The following is an 18841-nucleotide window of genomic DNA, read 5'->3' as shown; positions in this document are numbered from 1 at the left end:
TAGCATGCTTCTAGCCATAGCCCTTCTGTTTCTCTAGCTTTTTTGTGTTTCCAGCCTCCCTAGATCCCAGTGAGCCTAGCCTTTGAGTGTCCCCTAGCCTAGCCACTGGGTATCCCTCATCTGTGTTTCTGTGCCCCCATTCCCTAGTGTGTGTTTAAGCTATTAGGTAAGTGTAGCTTAGTGCATGTTGGGGCTAAAGACATGCTTAGCTAGGTGTATGTGTAGCTGACTGCCATGGTTAAGCACAGCTTAACCATGTTTAGCTAAAAGCCATGCCTAGCTGATTGCCATGTCTTTAGTCCTCGTCCCATCTCTCTCGTCTCTACGTGTCTCTCTCTAGTGTCTCTTTTCTCTCTGGTGTCTCCCTCTAGTGTCCAGTCCCAGCTCCACGCATAGATTGTGTGTCCTGTTGTGTTTGTCCCTCTGCCTGTGTCTCGCCACAGGGCGTGTTGTGTGTCTACCCCTGCCTGTGTCTCGCCACAGGGCGTGTGTTTGTTCCCCAGTCTGTCTTGCCAGATAGCCCCTGTTAGCACAGAGTTAAGTATTGTTTGAGTTTGTTCCTTTGTTTGTGTCTTTATTTATACTTTGTGTTTAACTATTATTAAAAAGATTTTTTTTTTTTTTTTGGTTACACCACCCCTCTGCCTCTATGCCTGCTCCTTCCGCCCACGGCGTTCAACACCTGCCACAACACCCTGGTCATGACAGCATATATGCGTTTTGAGGCAACTTCCCCTAAAGACGCCAATAAGAACTTAAATTACACTTTCAGTTTTGATCGTACAGACAAGATCTATATATTAATTGAATCTGTAAAGTGTCTACTTTTATTTGTATGCACACGTTAAAAATAAAACTTCGTGCATTAATAATGTAGCGTTTTACCACCGGAAAGGATGTTGGAGTGACAGGTGAGCTTACTTGCTGCCCAATGCAATGGCTGGGAGTACTTTATTTAACACAGCACTGTATAGCATGAGCAGCACATTCACACGAGAACCACATCCAATTTAGCCTTAGCATAAACCGGAGCACACAAACCTGGCCAAAGCCACTAACCCAAACACCCTTCCCCAACAGGGTGAGCACATTGCAAACCCCCCGCAATGCATGATGGTCGTTAGCTGCCGCTCCGCCCACGCCACACTGCCCCCACCCGAGCTGTGACCGCCCCAGGTCACCATGACTCTTTCAGTCTTGGAGGCGTGAAGGCGGTTGGCGCTGACTCTGTGAACGCCAGGGTCCTTTTGTGGAGGAAGGAGGAGAGCAAACATTGTCCTGAAGCGGTCCGGCCTCCGCAGAGTTCGACGTTTCGCCGGCGTGTGTCCACGCCCATACGCTCCATAGGGGCCCTTCTTTGCCGTGCAGATGTCGCATCGGTGGACAAAGAGTTTACTGTTGGTATGACAGCCCGGCCAGTAGAAACGAGCGCGCAAACGCTGCATAGTTTTATTCACCCTGAAGTGTCCCGAACCAGAATGTCCATGCACCAAATGCAGTACACATGCTCGCAAAGACCTTGGCACCAGCAGCTGAAAACATTTGCTCGCGCCGCACGGCCGTTCCCAGCGGCGGTAGAGTAACCCTTCGTGCAACGCTAGGTGGGTAAACTGGGAGCGAAGAGCTTTTACCTCTTGCCCCAGATGAGTGACTGCGGTTTAATCCGGTCTCACGCCCTCTTTAACCCAATCTAGCACCCTATGCAGAACCGGATCCTTCTCCTGCTCAGCAATGAGCTGATCACGGTCCAGCTGTGACACAGGCGAAGTGACTACGGGTGACGCTCTAGGTGATGCAGTAACTCAACTGCACACCGGCTTGGACGGCTGATCACCGCTGGAGAGCCTGGAGGACTGCACGGGGAGAATGTTCGGGGTTGAGGATTCTACGTTGCAATGGCGCTCAACTCGCTCACAGTACCGACCACGCACTTTGCTGCCAGGCCATCGGGATAAAGTGCCGGCGTTAGCGTATAGGTTTCCCGCTCTGTCTGCTACCGGAAGTTCCACCCCCTGGGTGTGTGCTACTAACATGTCCGGCTGTGGTTTGGGTATTATTGATTTATATACATTATGGGCTCAGCGCGCTCGGCCTCGCGCAGCGCCTCAGAAAGGGAAGCTGATGCCGCTAACCTTATGTGCTCACGGACCGCCAGCTCTTCGCACGCTGCATCCTTACGGTCACCCGCGCTGAAGCAGCGTCAACGTTGAGCTCCGCCCCGAGATCCAGTGCCGGGATCTTCATCTCGCCGCTCCGCTTTGGTCACGCTCCTTTGTTCGCGCTGGCTCTGTCCGGAGGATGCTCTTTCTTCCGTAGTTGCTCTGCCACTCGGCAGCTACTTGGATCTTTTGTAGGTCCTCTATCGTGCGCTTCAACTCGTAACTCTTTATCCCACTTCTGACACCAATGTAGCGTTTTACTGCTGGAAAGGATGTTGGAGAGACGAGTGAGCTTACTTGCTGCCCAATGCAATGGCTGGGAGTACTTTATTTAACACAGCACTTGTATAGCATGAGCAGCACATTCACACAAGAACCCCATCCAATTTAGCCTTAGCATAAACCAGAGCACATTCAACAGGTCACACACCCTAACATACAAACCTGGCCGAAGCCACTAACCCAAACACCCTCCCTAACCTTTCAATGGACAGCGTGCACACAGGGAAGCTGGATCACATTATCTGTAAGGAGAAAAAAAAACAGCATAAAAACAGATTATTTGTTTTTCGAGTTGAATTGGTAAATAAAGAAAAAAAAAGTAGACAATTCAAGCTTTCTATAAATATGTATTTTGTGTCTCTCTGTGGAGTATTTGCTAAGTTTCAGTTCATTTTAACACTAAAAGTGCCACACATCAGCGGTCCGCCTATTGTTTTGGATGCTATTTTTTTTTTAAGCTGTTGCTGACACACAATGATCACTTTCACCAAGAGCAAATAGTTTAGCTCCAAGATAAACTTGCACTTTGGCAATGCGCCATTTATTCCCGCATTGATAATCGGCGGTATTTTTTTTTGTATATATTCAACTGAGAAAACATACTATAGAGTCTCTAAAGGGACAAAGGAAGAGTAAAAAACAGCAGAAGAAAAAAACAAGTCATGTTTTACATTATAACCCAAAGTTTTTGGCATGACTTTTTTCAGCTGTTTTTTTCTCCTCCTTTGTCCATCTAGGGGCTTCGTACTATTAAAAAAAAGGAAAGCTCTACTTAATTTTATATCGTTTTGAAAAAATGTATTAGTTTGTTAATTCTATTTGAAGCTTCTGAACGTCTCGGATGGAGCAGGAGCAGCGAATTAGTTCTGAACTTGCTTCCATGAAATTATCACTAAAACAATATTTAATCTGAATAAATCAGATCTTCCACAGCAGATAATAAACTATGCTATATCATAACAGAAGCACACACCACGATTACGTTGTGAACGTTCACTTGGCCGCGGTGTATTATAAATCTGCGGAATGTTTCACTGTTTATGCTCACATAAGAACCATGCAATAAAAGCGAGTGAAATGTGAAAGTGATGTGTGGCCACTGAATGAGAACTAAACCAAAGATTTCGGTAACTACACTGAGTGTAACATCTGCATAGTGACACTAAACAGCTGAACAACTTCACCTTTCCGTTTACCTCTGAGAAAAAAAAGCTGTATTTTGTTTGTTTATATTAAAATTTTTTATAACAGTACAAAAAGTGCGTGCGCGCGCACACACACACACACACACACACACACCTCCCCTGAGCCCCCGGTAAGCATCCAATTACTGTCGGTATGCAAATGAGTCAAGACGTAGCCTAACGTGGTGTCGTGTCGGATTTCAGCGGTCACGGAGTGGAAAGACTTTGAAGCAGTTGCAGCATTTTTTTTCAGTTACAACAAGCACTTTTCTGAGAAAAATCTGTATTTTGTTTGTTTATATGTAGTACAAGAAGGTAACTGTTTAATCTGTGTAGTTAGCGCCCTTGTAGAGAATAAATAAATGAATAACACCTTCATATCCCCTCTCAAGAGAGTGCCATAGTCTATTGTTAGTTTTAATGATATGGCTGAAAGTAATTATCACTACATAAGTACCCTAGGGACAGGCTGCAGCACACACACACACACACACACCTCCCCTAAACCCTCGGTACACATCCAATCACCGTCAGTCGGATTTCAGCGGTCACGGAGTGGACTACTTTACACTTTGTTCCAAATTATTATGCTAATTGGATGTAAGTGTCATAAACATTAAATGTTTAGTTTTTAAATTAAACTCATAGATGATGTTGAGTCTCGGGGCTCTTTGGATCACTGAAATGAATCTCAGACACGTGTGATAATTAGTTTGCCAGATAAACCCAATCAAAGGAAAAGTACTGAAGAAGGTTGCTCCACATTATTAAACAGGCCACAGGTTTCAAGCAATATGGGAAAGAAAAAGGATCTCTATGCTGCCGAAAAGCGTCAAATAGTGCAATGCCTTGGACAAGGTATGAAAACATTAGATATTTAAAAAAACTTAAGCGTGGCTGATTCAGTGTACAGACAGGTTCGTGCAGATAAAGGCAGAATGAGGAAGCTTTCTGCCAGACAAATTCATCGGATTAAGAGAGCAGTTGCTAAAATGCCATTACAAAGCATCAAACAAGTATTTGAAGCTACTGGTGCCTCTGGAGTCCCACGAAACTCAAGGTGTAGGATCCTTCAGAGGCTTGCAGTTGTGCATAAACCTACTATAACCAATGCTCCCAAGCAGAAACGGTTGCAGTGGGTCCAGGCATACATGAAGACTAATTTTTAAACAGTCTTGGTTACTGATGAGTGTCGTGCAACCCTGGATGGTCCAGATGGATGGAGTAGTGGATGGTTGGTGGCTGGTTACTATGTCCCAACAAGGCTGCGACATCAGCAAGGAGGTGAGTCATGTTTGGGGCCGGAATCATGGGGAGAGAGCTGGTAAGCCCCTGTAGGGTCCCTGATGGTGTGAACCTCTGCAAAGTATATTGCAAAGTATATTGACTGACCACTTTCTTCCATGGTAATAAAAGAAGAACCGCCTTCCGTAACAAAATCTTCATGCACGACAATGCACCATCTAATTCTACAAAGAATACCTCTGTGTCATTGGCTGCTATGGGCATAAAAGATCATGGTGTGGCCACCATCCTCCCCTGACCTCAAACCCAAAACTTTTGAAGCATCCTCAAGTAAAAGATCTATGAGGGTGGGAGGCAGTTTGCATCAAAACAGCAGCTCTGGGAGGCTATTCTGACATCCTGCAAAGAAATTGGAACAAATTATTTTAATGCATTTTCAGCTTTTTATTTTTGAAATAAATATTATCAATAGGACGTTTGTTCAATAAAATTCAAGTTATACACTTATGGTTAATAACTAATTATTTGAAATTTGAAAATTATACTGACTGTCATTTGACTAATTACTTGCGTAATAATTTGGAACGTAGTGTATATATGAGAAACCTAAGATAGTTACATAAACGCACTGAATGACGCATAGGTAGTTGGCGCGATCCCTTGCACCATCTGCTGAGAGAAATGAGAATCGCAGGCTAGAAAAGGCAGGAAACGGCATGACCGGCGCGCAGCTGTCAGCGATTTTAAGTAAATAAGAGCAAAATAGCTTTATACTGGCTTTTACTGGTGCGATTTTAAAAATGTAAGCATACATGGTGATTAAGCTCACAGATCTAGGAAAAGTCATGAAAGGAGGGTCCTGGAATTTGATCGTTATGTGATGTATTTTTTTTTTTTACCCCATTATGGTCAAATGACCGCTGCAGGCCTTTGTCTTCTCAGGTGTGAATCACTGCATTAGTAATGATAGTCACGCCTTCTCGCATAGACCCTTTACACTTAAAAAGTGACTTAAAAAATGTTAATCACTATATTGTTTTTTGTAAGCAAGTAAACATCATTTTGAAGGAAAAACACTAGTCCACCAGCCCAGTTCTCAAAAGTCTTGTGAACAAATGTTCTGTATGTTTCATGGCCTTATTTCAGCTACTTTTATTTTCACAAAACTTACTAACCACGCATAATATGTTTTTCCTAAAAAATGCAAACACATATATTTATTTTGGTCAAATATTGTTGTAGAACAGTTTGTGCTGATTACAAAAAAATACAGGTTGGTCAATAATATATTATAAGTAGCTTAAAAAAGCACAAATATCAGAGCATGTCCAAACATCTCAAGGGCCCCAAAGGACCCCAGAGGGTTAATTCCACAAGGTGTTACCACAAGTGGCGTTACCAGTGTTTCTAACGAAACCACATCATCTGTGTCTCAAACCTCGAATGTGACATCTGGGAGCAGTGTTACTACAGTCTTTACAGTTAATCAAACTACAGAAGCAACAACTCAAATCTCAGCAAGACTTGTGCTTACAGAAAGTTATTCTGCAATAGGTCTTATAATAATATATTTAAATTAAAACATTAGTCTTTTGGAGTCAAGGCCATTGGTGGCTCAGTGGTAGGCTCAGTGTTTCGCCTGCCATGCAGAAGGTCCGGGTTTGATTCCCAGCCAGTGCCCAAACCCCAGCCACTGGATGCAGTGCTGGTCCCAAACCCCTATAAAAAAAAAGGGAGGGTTGCGTCAGGAAGGGCATCCGGTGTAAAAAAAAAAAAAAAAACCTGTGCCAAGTTGTAGTGCGGAGTGGATATTCCGCTGTGGCGACCCCTTGCTGGGAGCAGCTGAAAGACCAACAAAAATTTTGGAGTCTGTTGTTCTACATGTGAGTGTTGGTGTCTCCTAATTGGTGCTAATTTAAAATTAGTTATTGTAAAAGCTGTGTGTGGCTGCTTTATGTGTGAGTAAGTCTTCAGTAGCAACACCTGACATCTGTTGTGGTTTGTTCGTATTTGTCCAAAAAAGGCCAATTTGCACTAAAGTGGGGTGACAAAATAGTGAATATCCATAATCCCTGTTGTAAGAAACTAGATAAGATTTTTCAGGCTGTGTGTGTGCTAAACATTTATTTATTTTTTTTCTATTGTCAGTCTCCAGACTCTTTTACATCCCTATTGGCACATTCTCTTTAAAGGTGGCAATACATTTGCATTTTAGAAGAGAATAGAATACAATTTCTTTATTGTCATCGTACACAGTGGCAGATCTAAAAAAGAATTTAGTAGTGGCGGGAGGTGGCACTGGGACTATAGTGAGACTAAACCACTAATGATAGGATGGCATAGGATTACACAAAACTCATTGGATGGCTAGTAATAGTAGCGATAACAAAAAAGCAAACAAAATATTTGGAAATTTAAGAGAAGAATGGTCTGATCAGTTGTGTCAGCTAAAATGTCTTATCACACAAACATGACATGACAGAAAGATGATGAATGAAGGGATGAATTATAGCTCTTAGTTGTGTAGGGTTATGTAATTGTTTTGAATGTTTGTGGGGTAAATACAAAATACAAACCAGTAAGTATTTTCTCTTATTCATTGGACCAGGATCTTCACTGTTTAATTAAGGAAAAGCACACTCGAGGTCATGCTGTTGTATTGAATATAAGCACATTTTTTCATTTGGATATTAGCATGGCTTAGCACAGCCACGCTGATATCCAGCACAGCAGCATGAGAGCATGACAAGTGTGCGATATTGCTTTTATAACACAGTTCCACGAACAGATTTTATTATTAACAGATTTTGTTTATTTAATCAGTTATTAACTCCACCAGCACATTAACTTTCATGTCATGTGGAAATGAAGACAATTGATAGTTAATACACTCATTGTCCACTTAATAGGAACTCTTGTAAACCTGCACATTTATAGTATGACTGAGTAGATAACTACAATCATGTAGCAGCAGCAGAATAATAAGTATGACTGTGTTTTTATAAGATTTTATCTCTTTATGTTTGTATGTGTACAATTTGGGTATTTGTGTGTGATTCACAAATGCAGATGTCACCAGTCTCACTGCCTCAAGCAAAACCACATCATCTGTGTATCTAACCTGGAATGCAACACCTGGGAACAGCTCCTTGTTTATAGTAAACTGGACTGATGGCAGTTTGAATAAAAGCAGTAACACTTCAAACCTGTCTTACAATGTCACTGGTCTGACTGCTGGAGTGAACTACACATTCAGTGTTACTGCAGATGGACAAACTACAGGAGCAACATCTAAAATTTTTACATTTACAAGTAAGAGTGCACATAATATTGCAATTTAATAGTTTTAATAATATGGATAAATAATGACTGTTTTTTTTTAATGGTAGGCAAATTTTCAATCATTTTAAACAAAGATAGCAGTTAAAAAGTTTGGGTGTAAGAGTTGATTGTAAACTAGATATATGAAACTGTTTCAAAATCACATTGCTTGTGCTTAATGCTTTTATTGTCAATAAATAAAATTCATGTTCGATGAACATTATTTAGTAATCACTATAATTTATTAAAAAAACGGTCCAGAGCAACGGAGAGTGTGGAAAGGAGGTGAAGAGGCGGGTACAGGCAGGTTGGAACGGGTGGAAAAAAGTGTCAGGTGTGTTATGTGATAAAAGAGTTTCAGCGGGAATGAAAGGAAAGGTGTACGGGACAGTGAGACCAGCAATGCTCTATGGCTTAGAGACAGTGGCACTGAAGAAAAGGCAGGAGGCAAAGACGATGAAGATGTTGAGGTTTTCTAGTGACAAGGATGGATAGGATCAAGAATGAGACCATCAGAGGGACAACTCATGTTAGATGTTTTGGAGATAAAGTCAGAGAGGCCAGATTGAGGTGGTTTGGACATGTTCAAAGGAGACATTGTGAGAATATTGGTAGAAGGATGCTGAGGTTGGAACTGCCAGGCAGGAGGTCTAGAGGAAGACCAAAGAGGAGATTTATGGATGCAGTGAGAGAGGACATGAAGTCAGTTGGTATGAGAAAAAAAGAATGCAGGGTTAGATGGAGGCAGATCATTTCATCCTAAAGACAAAAAAGGCGATAATTTATTATAATGCAGAAACAATTTATAAGACAATTTTTTTCCTTCTGACATCTAGGAGCACATTCAGTGTTGCTGCAGTCCCTGGAGTTAATCAAACTACAGGAGCAACATCTAAAATCTCAGCATTCACTAGTAAGACTTGTGCTTACAGATAAAGGATAGGGTTAGATGGAGGCAGATGTTTCGCTGTGGTGACACCTGTAAGAGAACAACTGAAGAACGCATTAGGGACAGTGGTGGCACAGAGGTTTAAGGCGCATTGAGTTACTGATTGGAAGGTCAACTGTTCGAGCCCCAGCTCCACCACGGTGCCACCGTTGGGCCCTTGAGCAAGTCCCTTAACACTATCTGCTCCAGGGGGGCTGTATCATGGCTGACCCTGCGCTCTGTCCATGGTTACTCTGGGATATACATTACAGCACAGTGAAATTCCTTCTTTGCATATGTGACAAATAAAGGCTTTACTTTAGAAACAGAAGATAATTTATTATAACGCAGAAACAATTGCTTAATTGCTTATTTTATATAAACTCAGCAAAAAAAGAAACGTCCTCTGACTTTCAACTGTTTTTACTTTCAGTAAACTTAATGTGTAAATATTTGTATAAAAGAGTCAACACCATAAGACACAAACTAAACACAAGACACAAAAGTACCAGTCAGTATCTGTATCAGTACCACCAGCTGCTTGAAGTACTGCAGTGCATCTCCTCCTCATGGACTGGACCAGATTTGTCAGTTCTTGCTGTGAGATGTTACCCCACTCTTCCACCAAGGCACCTGCAAGTTCCTGGACATTTCTGGGGGGAATGGCCCTAGCCCTCACCCTGCGATCCAACAGGTCCCAGACATGCTCAATGGGATTGAGATCCGGGGTCTTCGCTGGCCATAGCAGAACACAGACATTGCTGTCATGCAGAAACTCACGCACAGAACGAGCAGTATGGCTGGTGGCATTGTCCTGCTGAAGGATCATGTCCGGATGAGCATGCATAAAGGGTACCACATGAGGGAGGAGGATGTCTTCCCTGTACCGCAAGGCATTGAGATTGCCTGCAATGACAACAAGCTCAGTCCGATGGTGATGTGATATACTGCCCCAGACCTTGACTCCCCACCACCAAATCAATCCCGCTCCAGGGTACAGGCCTAGGTGTAATGCTCATTCCTTCGACGATAAACACGAATCCGTCCATTACCCCTGGTGAGAAAAAAACGTGACTCATCAGACTCATCACTTTTTGCCACTCCTGTCTGGTCCAGCGAAGGTGGGTTTGTGCCCATAGGCGGCGTTGTTGCTGTTACACGTGGTCTTCCACTGCAAGGATGATCAGCTGTCCTTCCTGTCTCCCTGTAGCGCTGTCTTAGGCGTCTCACAGTGCGGACATGGCAATTTATTGCCCTAGCCAAATCAGCAGTCCTCATGCCTCCCTGCAGCATGCCTAATGCACGTTCACGCAGATGAGCAGGGACCCTGGGCATCTCTCTTTGGGTGTTTTTCACAGTCGGTAGACAAGTCTCTTTAGTGCTTACTTTCTGTAAGCTATTAAGGTCTTAACGACCATTCCACAGGTGCATGTTAATTAATTGATTATGGCTAATTGAACATGCATGGAAAACATTGTTTAAACCCTTTACAATGAAGATCTGTAAAGTTATTTGGATTTTTACAACATTATTGTTAAAATACACAGTCCTGAAAAAGGGACGTTTCTTTTTTTGCTGAGTTTATAACAGCAGTAACATCAGTAACAGTAAGTATAACAAGTTAAATGTTTATTTTATATAATCATTTTGCCCATTATCTAATAAATGTGGTATCATTAATTACAAAATGGTTGCTGTGATGTTTTTAATAAATTCAACTAGGGATGTTTCTCATGATCTTTCGTCTCAACGTAACTCTAATAAGTATATATATTCTGAAACATGTTTCTTGTGTTTAATTAATGTTGTTAAAAGACAGACACTAATAGTTAACAAGTGGAGTGTGTGTGTGTGTGTGTGTGTGTGTGATTCATAGATCCAGATGTTGTCCTTAATCTCACTGCTACAAGCCAAAACACATCTGTGTCTCTAACCTGGACTGCACCACCTGGGAACAGCTCCTTGTTTATAGTAAACTGGACTGATGGCAGTGTGAATATCAGCAGTAACACTTTAAACCTGTCTTTTACGGTCACTAATCTGACTGCTGGAGTGAACTATACATTCAGTGTTACTGCAGTTGCTGCAGATAATCAAACAACAGGAGCAACAAGTCAAATCTCAGCATTCACAAGTAAGTCCTGTACTGCACATTACTATTTAATAGTTTCAAGAACAAAAATGGTTATTCAGTTAGATAAGTAATTTTACCGGTTTTAATTAAAGTAACATATGTGTTTCTAAATTGTCTGCTTCTGTGAGCGAGTGTTTGAATGTGTTCATGCTCTAAAACCAAAGAGAAGCAAAGTAGCAGCAATAAAATATAACTATTAATCTAAGCTTAAAGATGGCGGATGACAATTATGGGAGTTGAAATATTAGGGGTCATCCAGACCCATTTTTCATTAAATGTTAATATGATCTTTAGAGTCCTAATGAAAAGTTTGTAATATATTTAATTAAAAATTCTCAATAGTTGTGTAACAAAAACACTACTTTTACCTGGTAAAAAACTAGCTCTGTTCTCAGCAACCTGTTTCAGTACATGCTCCTTTAAATGCTTATGATCTCTGCTGAGCCCGCCCCCCCAGTTCTGTGGGGTGTGTCTTCACAACACATGTGGGGTATAGCCACAGGAGTGTAGTCCAGTGCGGGCAATGCTTTGTGGGTAATGCAGTCCAAACTGAAAAACGCTGGAATATAGAGCCTGAGCCTGTTTTCTTAAGTAGTTTTTGATTTGATTTAAGTACGGAACCCACCTGGAAGTTTGTAATATCGCCTGACAACGCAGAAATTAAAAGAATGGACATGCATCGACTCGGTTTGTCTTTCTCATCACTGCATGGGCATGAATTAACGGGCTGTTGCGCTGCCACGAGCAACAACAACAAAAGCGGAGAAGCTTATTGGGAGAGATACGAACGCGATGTGTTTACTGATGTGTTTACATGACTTCTTAATCTTTGACAGACACCATTATAAACCATCTAACATAACAAAGGTAAGCATAATATAGTTTTTCGACTACGTACACAGTTTGCAACTAGACAATCACCTCAATGCATTGTTTATTATAAACGGGCGATTAGGGATTATATAGAGACGGATGTACATAGAAAAGAAGCCATAACCATGTTGTAACCAAGTTAACTTACACTCCGCAGTCATCGTGATTATTAGAAAAGGCGATCTGCAAAGATTCATAGAAAAAGAAATTACACTCACCGAGCCTGGTAAAAATGAAGCAGGAACATGAAGCGTTAGTACAGATCCATTTTTTAGGAGCTATATTGACCCGCGTTTAAAAAGCAGTCTGGTGAAAAATTATTAGCGCAAACATGAACGCATTTAGGTAGATCGGCGGGGACGTTAGATTCAAAAACAAAAATCAGCCACTGCGTCCTCAGCGGCTCAGATGTCGGTGGTAAATGATGAGTGCTGTGTTCACTATTACACCCAATAACTGTACACCACACTCGCTTAGGCGACATTTTGCTTCAGCGGCAAAACAAAACCCGAAAGCTTCTTCTCACTTGGGGCGGGTCTTTGCTAAAACACCAGTGTCAATCAACTATAGTAGGAGCGGCCTCTGTTGGTGTGGAAAATCACTGGGCGGCTCTTTATCATCGTAGAGTGGTTGTGTACGCACTTTCCTAACACACAGTTCAGTCCAAACAGCTTAAAAAAGTGCATGTAGGCCCGTATGACCCCTTTAAGAAAACTGAGAATACATCTGTAATTAAGGGTTAGGGTTAGGGTTAGCCCTATTGACCAGAGTTTTAATAAACAATGTCTAAGATATTTAAATATATTGATTTAAAAAATAGTTTTTTGTTGGGTTTTTTTTTTTGTGTGTGTGTGTGTGTGTGTGTGTGTGTGTGTGTGTGTGTGTGTGTGTGTGTGTGATTCACAGATCCGAGTGTTGTCACCCATCTCACTGTCTCTAGTAAAACCACATCATCTGTGTCTCTAACCTGGAATGCACCACCTGGGAACAGCTCCTTGTTTATAGTAAACTGGACTGGTGGCAGTGTGAATAATAGCAGTAACACTTCAAACCTGTCTTACACTGTCACTGGTCTGACTGCTGGAGTGAAATACACATTCAGTGTTACTGCAGTTGCTGCAGATCATCAAACTACAGGAGCATCAACTCAAATCTCAGCATTCACAAGTAAGTCATGTGAATTAAATTCAATGGATTTATTTTATATCCCCAGAATTATTGGAACTGGACTTTTGTGATATTGAATTTCTTCTCATAAGGAGTGCGTGGGAGGGTATAATATTGTTGTCACATCTGCACCTCCACAGTCCGAGGGGTTAAGATCTGGGTCTCCGGACTACTGAGACGCAGCTCTGTCCCCCCCTAGTGTGTCTAAGTTGGTATGTCTTCCCTTCACTAATCATGTTCACCTGTGTCTCTCCCCTGTGTGTCTACTTAAGCCAGCCGAACCCGGAGTATCACGTCCGTGCACTGTTACCGTCGTGTCTGTTTTAGTGTTTGTCTCTAACCCTTCCTGTCTGCCTATTTCCTCCTCAGGGCTGAGTCGGAGTCTGCTAGCGCGGGGTAAGGTCTGTCCTAGACAGACACGCTTTTTTCGTCAAAGTTCAAGTTCAAAAGCACCAGACAGCGGGCTGGAAAGCCCTAGCGTATGTCTCTCGGTTATTTGGAGGAAATCTCCTAAAAGTCAACGTTCACCCGGCTGCAGACCCCGCCTGAGGAGGCGTGGAAGAAGCCCGAGGGGCGGACTTTTGTTATATTTTTGTTATGTGTGTTTCTTTTGTTTAATATTATTAAAAGAAAAGATTAAAAGAGAAGAAAAGAAAAAGATATACTGTCTGGAAGAAATAAACTCTATGTTCACCATTCCTGCGCTTGCGTCCTCTAATTCCCTAGTCAGAACATGACAGATGCACGGACCCAAATGGACGCAGCGGGAGTGCCGCTGCCGGACGACCACTCCAGCCTACACGCCTACCTGCACACCCAACAACAGGAGATTGGCAGCCTCGCCCGCGCCGTGCATGACCTGGCGTGCAGCGTCAACCAACTCGCGGCGACGAGACTGCCCCCGGCGGCCCCACCAGCACCTGGCGCACCTGTTCTCCCACGGCCCGCCCCTCCGGAAAGGTACGGAGGCGACCCGGAAGGTTGTAAGCGCTTTCTGCTAACTTGTGAACTCTACCTTGCAGATTACCCGAACTTGACGGACGTTCAAAAAGTCAGTTTCGTTACACAACATCTCACCGGGAGAGCTCTGGACTGGGCTACGGCCGTGTGGAGCACCGGCGGCGCCACCACCGCCAGATATCGGCGTTTCCTTGAGGCCCTTCGCGCCGTCTTCGACCATCCGGATCAGGGGAAAACCGGAGAACGGCAGCTGCTGAGGATTAAACAAGGGAGCACACCGGTGGCAGAGTACGCTGTCAAATTCCAAGTGCTGGCTGCAGAAAGTGGATGGTGCGATAAGAGCCTGTTGGCTCGCTTTCGAGATGGACTAAACCCTGAAATCCAATTAGAGTTGGCGTGCCGAGACACCGAGTTATCCTTAGAGGAATGCATCAACCTAGCAATTAAATTAGATCAACACCTGCGCAGCCAGCAGCGACGGCCTCCGTCTCGACCTATGGCTCGCTCGGTTCTCCGCCGCACAACGAGTCCTCACCAGCTGCAGCCCCCTGAGCGCGAAGGGCCCCCCACCGAAGCCATGGACATGAGCACCGCGCACTTAACCCCCACTGAACGGGCTCGGAGACTGAATGCAGGGCTATGCCTGTACTGTGGGGGGGAAAAACACACAGTCCGCTCCTGTCCGTTGCTAAACGTAACGCTTCGCACCCCACCACGCACACATACACCTTTTTGTATACCCGCAAAACTTTCGTTTAATAATCACACTGTGTCTGTTTTTCCCTTAATAGATTCCGGGGCGGCTGGCAACCTCATCTCTTCTGCTATCCTTTCCGCGCTGCGAGCTCCCGTGACGAAGCTTCCATCCCCGATATCTATCAAAGCTCTGGATGGCCAGCCTCTAAAACAATCGCTTATTAAAGATATTTCTGCGCCCCTCCGGTTAACCTTTCCCGGTCACTCTGAAGAGATAAAATTTTTTGTTCTCCCTCAGGTAGACCATTCCGTCGTCCTGGGTCTTCCGTGGCTCAGTTTTCATAATCCTAATTTTAATTGGGCAGAATCTCGCATCCAATCTTGGTCCCCGCGATGTGCTAAAACATGTAAACCGTTACTATTGACGGTCCAAGCAACCACCATTGAAAGCCCGACTGATAAAGTGTCCACTACTGTGCCACCAGAGTATGCGCGTTTTAATGATGTATTTAGTGTTAGGGCTGCAGCGAGACTTCCTCCGCATCGTCCGTGGGACTGCGCGATCGAGCTCCTGCCAGGGAAAACACCGCCTTATGCACGTATTTACCCATTATCCCTGGAGGAGACTGGGGCGATGGAGGAATATGTGCAGGAGGCTCTCAAACAGGGTCTTATCAGCAGGTCCACGTCTCCAGCTTCGGCAGGTTTCTTTTTTATAGAAAAAAAGGCGGAGGCTTACGGCCCTGCATTGATTATAGAGGGCTTAATGCAGTTACAATAAAATATAAGCACCCACTGCCACTGGTCCCGGCCGCTATCGACCAACTCCGCGGTGCCTCCATATTCACAAAACTCGATCTCCGCAGTGCTTATAACCTAGTTCGTGTACGTAAGGGAGACGAATGGAAGACGGCATTTAGCACTTCATCCGGTCACTATCAGTATAACGTAATGCCGTATGGGCTGGTAAATGCACCTGCGGTGTTTCAGGGGTTCATGAACGACGTGTTTCGGGATATGTTTAACCATTGTGTCGTAGTATACCTAGATGATATTCTAATATACTCAAGGTCATATTCCGAGCATGTCGGTCATGTAACAGCCGTCCTTCGTCGCCTGCGCGCGCACGGGTTGTATGCGAAGGCAGAGAAATGCGAATTCCACAAGAGGGAGATTGCATTTCTCGGCTATCGCATAGGACCACTGGGGGTCGAGATGGAGAAATCCAAGGTGGAGGCGGTAACCAAATGGCCGGAACCTCGGTCGGTAAAGGCGCTACAAAGTTTTCTCGGGTTTGCCAACTTTTATCGGCGATTTATTCGAAACTTTAGTTCGGTGGCAGCGCCCCTCACCTCCATGCTTAAAGGTAAGCCTACTAAACTGAAAGCGCTCTCCGCCGAAGCGAGAGCTGCTTTCCAAAAATTAAAAACGGCCTTCACCACCGCACCTATTTTACGGCTTCCCGACCCCGAGAAGCCGTTTATTGTAGAAGTAGATGCTTCCGAGGTGGGGATCGGGGCGGTGCTGTCGCAACGCCAAGGACGACCTGAGAAACTTCATCCTTGCGCATTTTTTTCCCGTAAACTGACACCTGCCGAACAAAACTATGATATCGGTAATCGGGAACTGCTTGCGGTTAAAGCGGCGTTAGAGGAGTGGAGACACTGGCTAGAGGGAGCCAAATACCCATTTATAGTCCTAACCGATCACCGAAACCTCGAATATATCCAGCAAGCAAAAAGGTTAAACACTCGCCAAGCTCGCTGGGCGCTGTTCTTTACGCGTTTCCACTTCCACATTACATATCGGCCAGGTTCAAAAAATAAAAAAGCGGATGCGCTGTCACGCTACTATCCCACTCCTATACCCATAGAAAATCCTGAACCGATTTTACCTGCTCCCCTCGTAATAGCCCCGGTGACGTGGGATCTGGACGCGGAGATTACTCGGTGGGGGCGTGAAAACCGCATACCCACGGAGTGTCCCCGCAACCGAACCTATGTCCCCGAGACGTTACGAAATCGCATTACCCTTGAAGCACACACCAACGTGTCTTCAGGACACCCCGGCGTGACACGCACCTATAATATTATAGCCAGAAAGTTCTGGTGGCCGAGGATGAGGGAAACCGTAAAGACAGTAGTCTTATCTTGTGCAGTTTGTGCGACCACAAAAAGCTCTCGTAACCTCCCGACTGGTAAATTAATGCCCCTACCGACACCACACCGACCGTGGTCACACATTGCTGTAGACTTTGTCACGGATTTGCCGGTGTCTAAAGGGTACACGACGGTCCTAGTCGTGGTAGATCGGTTCTCGAAGGGATGTCATTTCATCCCATTTGGCTCCCTCCCGTCAGCCATCCAAGTAGCAGAAGCCCTTTTTGAGTTCGTGTTTCGTTACTACGGCATACCCGAAGATATTATTTCCGATCGTGGTCCTCAATTTATCGCCAGGGTCTGGAAAGCGTTCTTCCAGAAATTGGGGACCACCGTTAGCCTAACGTCAGGCTATCACCCCGAGTCAAACGGACAGGCAGAGCGGACTGTCCAAGAGCTCGGGAGATATCTTCGAGCATATTGTAGTGGCAGACAGCATGATTGGGCTCACTGGCTGCTCTGGGCAGAATATGCCCAAAATTCGTTAGTCCACTCCACGACCGGCCTAACGCCGTTCCAATGCATACTCGGATATCAACCTCCGCTCTGTCCTTGGGACACCTCGCCCACCGAAGTACCTATGGTGGATGAGTGGTTTCGGAAAGCGGAAAGAGTGTGGGAAGACGCACACACCCAAATCTCCCGAGCAGTCTCTCGTTTCAAAAAGTTTGCCGATAGACGACGGAGAGAAAGTCCTCCGCTCCAGGTAGGCGATCGAGTATGGCTCTCGACACGGGACCTCCACATGCACCTCCCCTGCCGTAAATTATCACCCAAGTACATCGGTCCCTTTCCCATCCTAGCTCAAATCAACCCCGTCTCATTTAAATTAAAGCTACCCTCTCATATGAAAATTAACCCTGTATTTCATGTTTCCCTTCTGAAGCCAGTGGTCCGGGGACCCCTCGACGAGGGCACAGCAGAGCCTTCGCTCCCTGGGGCTGTGGAGATAGAGGGCGCACCGGCATTTAAGGTAACCAAATTACTAGATTCCCGGAGGAGAGGAGGTTTACTCCAATATTTGGTAGAATGGGAGGGGTATGGTCCGGAGGAGAGGAGTTGGGTCCTGGCGAAGGACATCTTGAGTCCAGAACTCATCACTACGTTCCACCGGGAACGACCGGATCGCCCGGCTCCCCGACCTCCAGGCCGCCCCGCTCGGCAAACGATCCAACCTCACCCAGGAAGACGCCGGGGGCGTCCTCGCCTCCCTCGGGAGGCCGGCCCTGAGGGGGGGGGTACTGTCACATCTGCACCTCCACAGTCCGAGGGGTTAAGATCTGGGTCTCCGGACTACTGAGACGCAGCTCTGTCCCCCCCTAGTGTGTCTAAGTTGGTATGTCTTCCCTTCACTAATCATGTTCACCTGTGTCTCTCCCCTGTGTGTCTACTTAAGCCAGCCGAACCCGGAGTATCACGTCCGTGCACTGTTACCGTCGTGTCTGTTTTAGTGTTTGTCTCTAACCCTTCCTGTCTGCCTATTTCCTCCTCAGGGCTGAGTCGGAGTCTGCTAGCGCGGGGTAAGGTCTGTCCTAGACAGACACGCTTTTTTCGTCAAAGTTCAAGTTCAAAAGCACCAGACAGCGGGCTGGAAAGCCCTAGCGTATGTCTCTCGGTTATTTGGAGGAAATCTCCTAAAAGTCAACGTTCACCCGGCTGCAGACCCCGCCTGAGGAGGCGTGGAAGAAGCCCGAGGGGCGGACTTTTGTTATATTTTTGTTATGTGTGTTTCT

At 44.9% G+C, this 18841-nt stretch overlaps 1 protein-coding gene across 1 annotated transcript in view; it reads left to right on the top strand.

The window, feature by feature from the left end:
• The window catches only part of LOC128540429 (receptor-type tyrosine-protein phosphatase eta-like), a 138648-nt gene that overhangs the window by 103206 nt on the left and 16601 nt on the right, over nucleotides 1–18841 (top strand). The window lies entirely within an intron of this gene.

This window comes from Clarias gariepinus, chromosome 2, assembly GCF_024256425.1.
Source record: "Clarias gariepinus isolate MV-2021 ecotype Netherlands chromosome 2, CGAR_prim_01v2, whole genome shotgun sequence".
In the NCBI taxonomy this organism is placed as follows: domain Eukaryota; kingdom Metazoa; phylum Chordata; class Actinopteri; order Siluriformes; family Clariidae; genus Clarias; species Clarias gariepinus.
This window is presented reverse-complemented; position numbering and strand designations above follow the sequence as displayed.